Source organism: Manduca sexta, chromosome 14 (assembly GCF_014839805.1).
Source record: "Manduca sexta isolate Smith_Timp_Sample1 chromosome 14, JHU_Msex_v1.0, whole genome shotgun sequence".
NCBI classification, from domain to species: Eukaryota; Metazoa; Arthropoda; class Insecta; order Lepidoptera; family Sphingidae; genus Manduca; species Manduca sexta.
This window is the reverse complement of record NC_051128.1, coordinates 2,217,355-2,227,096: the sequence shown is the minus strand read 5'-3', so window position 1 is coordinate 2,227,096 and position 9,742 is coordinate 2,217,355.

Genomic DNA, 9,742 nt, shown 5'->3' with positions numbered 1-9,742 from the left:
TTCTTTCGGAATTGTATCAGCTTCTTATGTGCGGAGGAAAATCAGATAATGCACCTATTTGCCGCCTATTAAAAAATAATGTCCGCCTGTCCAACGTTGATCTTGTTTGGATTCTATAAACTGATTCCTACCGTCCCCCTTTCGTAATTCATGTAAAATCTAATTATTATTAGAACGATTTGGAGACCACGTTTATGCATATTATTAGTACTAATGTTTGTTGGGTTCCCTGTCGGAACATTTCACCCTTCGTCACTGCTTAGTATCTTCAACATTATGGTAGCCAGTGACGAATTTGGAGAAAGGGAGTATGGCGCCAACCGCCTATGGCCTTGTTGTAAACAAGTGTCTTCGCGCTTACACGAGGGTCTTTGTTAAATTAAGTTTTTTTTTGCTCGTGCCCGCAGCTTTGAATCAGTTAAGGCCGGAATTGATTGTAATTCATAGAAGATAAATAAATTCGTGGCCCGGCTTGCCTAGAGGCCATGCTAAAACGCTGCATGGCTGACATTGTTGTATATATTAAACTGGTAGGTAATAGGTTGGATGTGCCCCTGGCATTGCAGTTCGTGGGCAGCGGAAGCTGCTTGCCGTCAGGCGGATCGCTTGCTCGTTTGCCTACTCAGGCAATAAAATATATATTGTTGGTTGAAAGGCTAATTGAAGTAAACTAAATTTTTTTGCGCAATTATATTTCATAGATATTTAAAATCAGCACTTTTTTCTATGTTTTTTAAACTAGTTAACATTTTTCAAAAAAAATGAATCTTACGTCAATTAGCCTTGGAAACGTCGATATATATTTGTAAACAATCAGGACTGAAAAGAATAATGACTATCGTGAGTAAGATTTCAAGTATGAATTATATCTACCGAAATAAATTCATTTACAGAGGTTGAACCAAAATTGTTCAATGGGCTCTATGATGTAGAGGCTTTCATACGTTCTAAATATAAATTGTACATTAATTTAATTTAAGGAGTTATATACATGCTGTTGCCTTTTTTGTTTAACATATAAAATACCATATTTTTTGTGGTTGGTTGCTATGTAGTGCTTGTGCAATGTAGTTAGATAATAACTTTGACTTTGCGGATGAATAACACCTCATTCCTCCCGTGACCACGAAGGCTGCAAAGTCTTCGAAACGTCGGGAGAAAACTAAAATATTAAAACCGCGATAAAATCCGAAAAATATTTTCATTTTGTAGTCTAACAGCGTAAACATGAGAAATCATTATGGTTGGTTGCTGCTAAAATAACTTACTCTATTCACCAGTCACTAAGAAATAATTTTATAAAACCTTGTGTGAAGTTTTTAAAACATTGTTGAACTTTTATAATTTTAGATGAGATTAACCAGCACTTTTGAAGCCCTTACCTATTAAAAATACAACGTAAGCTGTATCTTTGTACCTATATATCACTAAAAACGTAATATAGGCATATTGTGTTCATAACGTAGAGCACTCTGTGTAATAACTATGAATAAAGCCTGTCTCTATATATTTGTCACTGAAATGTTTTACAATAATATGTAGTGTATTCCGATGTGACGAGTTTATTATTGTAATGTATTTATGATGGAATTGAACTGGGACGAAATGCGACGCCAAAATAGAAAATCAAATACTCGTTAGGAGCTACGTGGTGTCTGCTACAGAAATTTAAACTTTATCCCTTCGCGATAAGATGATGTACTGTTTGTATCATTGCGTCTTCTTATAATGTGGTGTAGGAGATATGCTTTCGCGTTTTGTGGGGATTTTTGTTGTATGAATATTTTTGCAGTCTCAAATATTAAGTCTAGAATTTTGCTTTCTTCGTAGATTTGAAGGTTTTAATTTATTTTTTCCCCTTTAAATGACGAGACGAGCTTGCCGTTCGCCTGGTGGTAAGCGATACGACCGCCCATAAACAGTAAAAGCCCCATCCAACACTTTGAATTACAAAGTATTGTTTGGTATTACACTGCGCTCGCTATCCTGACATTGAGATGTTAAGTCTTATTATGTCCAGTAGTTACACTGGCTACAATGGCCTTTAAGCCTTAACACAACAGTGACTACACACCGCAGTTTGGCGGCAGAAATAAACAATGCGGTGGTACCTACCTAGGCGGACTCTCATATATGAGAGACCTACCACCAGTAAACAGAGCAACCATGTGTCATTACTCATTACTATACATTTCTTAATTATTTCCATTAGGGTTAACGATTGTAAGCGGCGATAGCCTAGTTCGGTGTGGAACGGACTGCCAAAACGAATGTCTGCAGGTTCAAATCCCAAGGGCACACACCTCTGACTTTTCTAAAATCATGTGTGTATTCTTTGTGAATTTATTGTTCGCTTTAACGGTGAAGGAAAACATCGAGAGGAAACCTGCACATCTGAGAAGTTCTCTATAGGAATTTCGAAGGTGTGTGAAGTCTACCAACCCGCACTAGGCCAGCGTGGTGGATAAAGCCTAACCCCTCTCAGTAGTGGAGGAGGCCCGTGCTCTGCAGTGGGCAAGTATATAATCCAGCGCTGATATTAATATCATTATAACGATTGTAAAAAGGCATTTTATTTAGCCTCTATTGTTCGCATACCGCTCATACCTCGCGTCGCAACCCTAACGTAAATGTTTTATAAGGGTACGGCTTCAAAATTTAATTTAGCTCCCTATATGTGTGCGCGATTCGTCATTGTTTTTGCAGGTCCTAATTTCGTGTGTGTGCGTTCGCCGATAACTCCGCGGTACACAGTCGACTAGTTAACATAATTTCTATTCGAATGGCTTTATTGGGAACGTTTTAATCTATATATTATTTAGCGTGGGACATCAAAAGCTGATTAGGGTTTTGGGGGGTCGATATGTTAGTTTATTTGGATTTGAAGTACAGGCTTGCAGTGGAAGGGTGAATTTTTCCGAAAGGTATCCCGATATATAGGTACTAATATGTATAAATGCGGTCTGAAAATCAATGTAAAAAACCGCTATAAAATCTGAAAAATACTTGTTTCGCTTCTTTTATATACTTACTTATATTTTTGTTGTTTCTTGTTATAGCTTTTTTATTATGTTAGACTTGACAACAACCAAAGTATAGTTCAAAAAATTTATGTCCATCAGTGAGCGACGTTGTTCGGCCGAATGCTCGTCAAAATTATGCTGGCCTATTACTTGTAGGTATACCAACTGACACTTAAAGCAACTGGTCAAAACGGCACACAACGGTTTTTTATAATATAAATCATTATTTATATTATAAAAAACCGTTGTTTCACAGGGAAATTAAGTAATTAATGTCTAATGTAATGTAGTAATGTTCTGTACTTGTAGCACGAATATTATACGTTATAGTTTCGAAATTAGAACGTTCGATTTTCAAACCATTCCTGGCTACAGAGACTAGTGACAATTTTTGACTCCTCTCTCAGCGAGGTTATATCATTATTCCAAACTTCTTGCTACTCAACATTTTTAAGAAATTATTTATTTAAAGCTATCTCAAACAAGCAAGAAACTTCTGCGAAACAGATAGTAAAGTAAATTTATTCTCAAAATTAAATCAAGCGTTTACTTATTTATGTAGTACCAGACTAGCATGTACCCGTGGTGGCGTGTTGTGTTTATTGTTTTCCATTTTGTTAGGTACAACGGCACTATTCTTATGCGTTCTTACATCGGCATTATAGAGGTCTCCAATAGGTATGCTAGCTTAGCTAGGTCAACACCTACAACCTGTTAGTAAGTAAGGATAATAAAGATTAGCAAGATAAAAAGTTGATTTTCTATTTCTATTTCTAAACTCCAAACTTTATGATTTCTGTAAAATCAGTACATATATTATTATTTACATTTAACAAACATACAAACGCAATACAGAATTTGCAATACGAGAAATCTTATATTAACACGTAAAGTTGCAAAACCGAGCGCGGTCCCAGCGGACTGTAGAATGCACTGGAAATTTCATCGAAAATTCGCGCATATTCCACGCAAAAAGATATTGGTAGGGGACAAAGTTTCTGTTGATCGTCGTACCAGATATGAGCTTGAATTGAACCTCATTTGTGGCGCTTCGACTTACCGCCCGGCCACTCGAAATCAAATATTAAATGCACGCGTCTGGGGTATTCATGGACGTTTTACTGGATAGCAAGTTACTGGAATAATGTTGTGATGTTACTGGGTGTATTAGTTATGTTATAAGAGCAAATTTGTGTTAATTGTTATTTAAACATTTTGAAATTTTTTATTAATTTAACTACGTTTGTGGCTTACTGTACAAATAATGCGATTAATCGCCATGGTTAACAAAACGCGTTCTACTAATAGTTAAGCTAAAATTTGAAAGTAATGCGGGAGCTATAAATATTTAAGAAAAAATATGAGCACGTGGATAATTTAAATAAGATCTTATGGTAGCAACACTAGTAAATGATAACGTCTCCTGGAATATCTAATAAGTATTTATAAGGTATGGCTATTGGCGTACACCCACGAGACGGACAGATGAGCTAATAAAAACGCAGGAGGTCGCTGGGTGCAGGCCGCTTCCAATAGGTCGATCTGGAGATCTTTGGGGGAGGCCCATGTTTAGCAGTGGACATCATGCAGCTGATGATGATGATGATCTTGATGAAGTTATTACTAACCCATGTCGAGCTTATTGCTGGTTCAAACCTAAATTCCTGCCTAAAAACTGCTATGGAAGAACTTCAAACTCCTCCTATTGGAACTCAATATATTTTTATAAAAAATCCGTTCTCTCGTTTTTTGGCACATACACGACATTGTAGTGGAACCCCGTGACCACGAAGGCTGCTGTTTTCGAAACGTCAGGAGAAAATTAAAATATAAACACTGCGATGAAATCCGACAAAAATAGTTTTTAATGTCTAACATTCGCGTAAACATAAAGTCATTATTGTAGTAGAAAGGAAAATCTAAGCACAATTTCTTATGTACTTTTAATTTTAACATCTTACAGCTAACTTCCTTTACACATTCAAATTGACACTTCTGCCTAACCGCCATTTCAATAAACGATCCCAATTGATTTTTTTATTTCAAAAATGGACCAATCAGAACAAAGTATTTTTTGTCATGCTTACAAATAAGTCATTTTGATTGGTTCACTCTCGGAATCGGATTGAAGATTGAAATTGGGATTGTTTTTTAAAAAAGGTTGTATATCACGACGTTTCTATTGTGTCTTTTAATTTAGCTTTTATCTTACATTTCGTAATGACATTGACTATGAAACTACTGTCCTAACTTACCGTTGCTATAAATCGCATTTAAACACTTTGAAGTTTGAAGTGGAGTTGAAAACTGAAATCCTTATTACGTTCCACACATTTAAAGTTTCGTATAGCGTCATGAGAACTATCGCTTCCCGTTCAATATTCAAAATTGCAAGTGTAGTTGGTGTAACTCGTGTAAAATTAATGGGAACTGCTCTTCGTTTGGTATCGGTTGTATTATTCATGAGAATACATATTCTCAGTCAGTTAAAAAAACCGCGATAAAATTCGTAAAACTGTTTTATTTAAATATCTAATATTCGCGTAAACATAAGAAATCATTAGGATCTACGTCAATTTTTTTATTGATTTGACATTAACATTCAATAAAAGTTGACTTCGATGGTATAATCAGTTTTAATTGGTAACAGCAGATTTTTAGGCTCCTAAGTTATAGTCCTTATTTGAATTTATTTTGCAAACAAACAACATAAGACCTATTTTCTCATTTCAAAGACCAGAATGAAACCAAATCCTATCGTAGTTTCCTTTACAATGCAGAGATTCTTAATGTGTCGGGAATAATATATGTGACTTGTATTTATTTATTTAGATCACCGTTATTAAGACACATGTCTTAAATTGAGTTTATAATATTTCATAGTTAATATCAGGGGGCTTTATTTACGGGGCGTAAGAGTCAAATATGCCTTTTTACCTCAACGTCTGTTAAAACTAGCAGTAGATAAGAACATCCGTAATTGGAAAAAGACGGTTATGCTCCGTGCTTGGAATAGGGTCTCTGACATTAATAAAAATAGGTTTTCAAATGCCTCTACCCGAATCTTCTGGCTCAGAACTACAGACTTTCTCATTGGCGTAGTTGTATTGCGTGCGTGGTACAACATTCTGAGGACCTGGATTCAAATCCCTGGTCGGGCGAAGAGATATTAAGTTTTTCTGCCCTCTAGACTACTCTGAAATTTGTGTCCGATAACGATAGGCTCGTCTCCTATCCGTCGTGAGATGGAACGCACAGGAGAAAAGTGGATGAAGCTTTGCCTACCCCTTCAGGAATGCAGGCGTGATGTCCGTTTCTTGTGTATCTAGAAACCAGATAAAAATATTACATTAGTGTTGTCAATTAAGTAGCTTCTGCGTTAACTTCTAAACAGAGTTCTAGGAATATAATATTTATGACACCTTTTGCTATAAAAACACTGAGCGTTTGATGAACTGAGGCGGTTGGTTATTGACAAGTCGTATAAGTCGGTTAGTTGATGAAATATTTGTGAAAGCATTTCTTTAGTCAGTGACAGTTCTTTTCATTTTAATCAAAATCACTTCAGTTCCTAACAATAATTGAATGCTTTTAACCTGCGTCGTAACATCTCCGCGAAACTTTTGCATTTATAATAGAAAGTATGATAACCTCACAGTCTGGCTTCAGTTGCCCGTGTGTTTTAAAACAAAGTTACATCATTATTCGTATGCAACTCTGTTTGGATATTTATGTCTCGAAGGAGCAGTGTGAAGTACCTACTTGTATTTTAGTTTCAAAGAAATTTGGAGTTTAGGTTACTGTATATTAAGACTTAAACTATAATGTGTTGAAGAGTAAGTATAATGCAATAAGAATTATTGTCTTCTGACGTTTCGAAGAATTTGCAGCCTTCATCACGTTGCGGACTAAGGTGTTTGTCGTCCGCAAGTCAGTTACAATATCTACCTACATTTTACAATTATACAAAAATCAAACTACATTCCAATAATACCGGAGAACAAATTACAATGTCGACTTCGCTTCATGGAGCGTCCCAATCAACTCAAATACTTGTAATTACTTGAGTAAATTTAAACATTGTAATATAGAAGATAATTGATATAACCCAGAAAGGTTAAACTATTGCTAAACGTTAATACTTCACGTCCGTATCATAGACAATCGTAGTTGCTAGGTACACAAGACGTAATTGGGTTTCGTTTCGGCTGAATTATTTAATATTTCATGTATATTTAACATGGTCCCTCTATTTGCAAGATGTATGCTTAGTGCTATATATATTATCTTATTAAATGTTATATAATTCCTAGCTAGTAATAAAAAAGTCGAATCAACTTATATAACTGCTAGAAATTCATTAGAGTTTAAAATCCCTTGGCAAACATTTTAGCTTCCCTTGTCAGTCGAGGTAGTCCAGTCATGTATAAGATTTAGGGTGTTCCTACACAAGACACAAATCGTGTTAGGGGCTAGGGCTAGATTGATTAGATCCACACCAAAATAGGTTTACGAACGGATGACCCGTCCAAACGAGGGTTGGGATTTTGCTGTGACAATTGTTTTGGTAGTCAGACAAGGTTCCGTGGAGATTAATGAACGAAAATTTAATTTTGTACCTTAATTTCTTATTTTATCAATGATATTTAAAAACAAATATTTTTTGTTGTTTATTACTTTTAAATCTAATTACCTACATTCATACTTCTTTTGTTTAAATTTTATTCCTATTCTTATAAATTATTCCATTTTTAAATATCTCTATTTTTCGCAAACGAACTAAACTTCTTATCGCTATCCTAACAATGTTTGCAAAGGAAAGTATGCATTCTGCCAAATGCTATTCAAATATTTTCATACACCGCTTCTTTTTGAATTCACGAATATAATGGAGAGTTATCTATGAAAATATAAAAGAAAATTAATTCTAATTTATTCAGTTCGTGGGCTCCTAAAATTTCTATCGGAAAGGAGGTTACGTCCGGTGTTGTGCGAATAAAAAAGCATCGGTCACGGGCACCAGCGGTCCCTACTTTATTACTTTTGTTAACACGCTCTGATCGGATCGCATTTAAATTTACGCGAATGTATCCTTTTTTGTTGCTGGTAACCATTTTGTTTTGGCGGGAAATGGAGGGTCGTGGCGTAGATTAGACGTTGATGACGTGTTTTTGTGGCCATGGAAGCAGATGTAGTTTACCTTGTTTTGATTTGTAATTTGTAAATTTTGGTAATATAAGTAATATTATAAACACACTTATTTTTTAAATACGTGTTGGTGTAAGTATCAAAAATTCCCTCAGGCTCCATAACTCCTGATTTGACAGTTAATTATATATAATGATTTCTTATGTTTACGCGAATGTTGGTCATCGAAATAAAACTATTTACGGATTTTATCCCGGTGAATTATATTATTATTTTCTCCCAAACCTTATTTTTTATAAAACCGTTTTATATATAAGTTACCTTTACAAGCGTTAGTAATACAATTTATAATTTGATGTAATACTTTTTATCAACTTGTACTACAAACCCAACTTGTTACTAGTTACGAAACAGCTCAAGTAGCGGACTGCACCGTGCAGATATTTCATCCAAAACTCTTAACTTTACTTTTAATGGACTTTCCTAAGAAATAAAGTTGCAAAATATGACATTTATTTCACGTTATAAATGTAAATAGTACTGTACATTTTAAAGCCTTTCTTCAGTTGTTAACATGATGTAATGCCGGAAAATAAGTCAGAAAATACCGACTTCAAACCTTATATTTTACAATGAAGGTCACGGTTTCCGTACCACGCTTCAAACACCGTGAAGTAACGTTTGTTTTTATAACTTAGAGACAGTAAAACCGTATTTGCTTTTGTTATGATTTTTTTTAGTGACCATAAGATAAATATAGTAACTTATTTTGTAATAAGTTTACATTGAGAATTGTGATGCAGAAGTAAATAAAATGAACTATATTGACGCAGCCAACGGGTTGAAGTGAAACCTTGTAAGCATTGCTGTGTGCTATTATTGGCTAATTAGTCGTAATAATTGGCTCTGCAGCATTCCACTGGCTGAACGAAATTAACAAAGTTACTACTACAAGTTGTTTTTTAATGGAAATTGTTATTAATACTGTTCACATAATCATCTAATGTTTACAGATATTTCTGCCATAAACACAATATAGAGCAGAGAAAACCTTGTCGAAATTGACTTATCTACTGGTAGGTCTCTCATATGCGAGAGTCCGCCTGGGTAGGTACCCCTGCAATGTCTATTTCTGCCGCCAAGCAGCAGTGTGTTGTCACAGTTGTGTTCCGGTTTGAAGGACATTGTAGCCAGTGTAACTACTGGACATAATAAGACTTAAAATCTCATGTCTCACGATGGCGGGAGCAGTGAAATACCAAAGAATACTTTGTAATTCAAGGTGTTGGTGTTTCTACTGTTTATGGGCGGTGGTATCGCTTACCATCAGGCGAACGGCTCGTCACGTAGTTCAAAACAATAAAAAAAAATCTAGACAGACACAAAGCGACAGTGCGGTGAAACTATTCTTACATTATGTTTTTGACAAAGACATGTATTTTATGTATTAGTATATTATTATTTTATTACTAAATTATTGTTTTATTTATCTTATACCTAGGTTTAATTTATTTATAACTCATTAATATTTGTATATATCGTATTATTTATATTAGCTGTTGTATTTGATC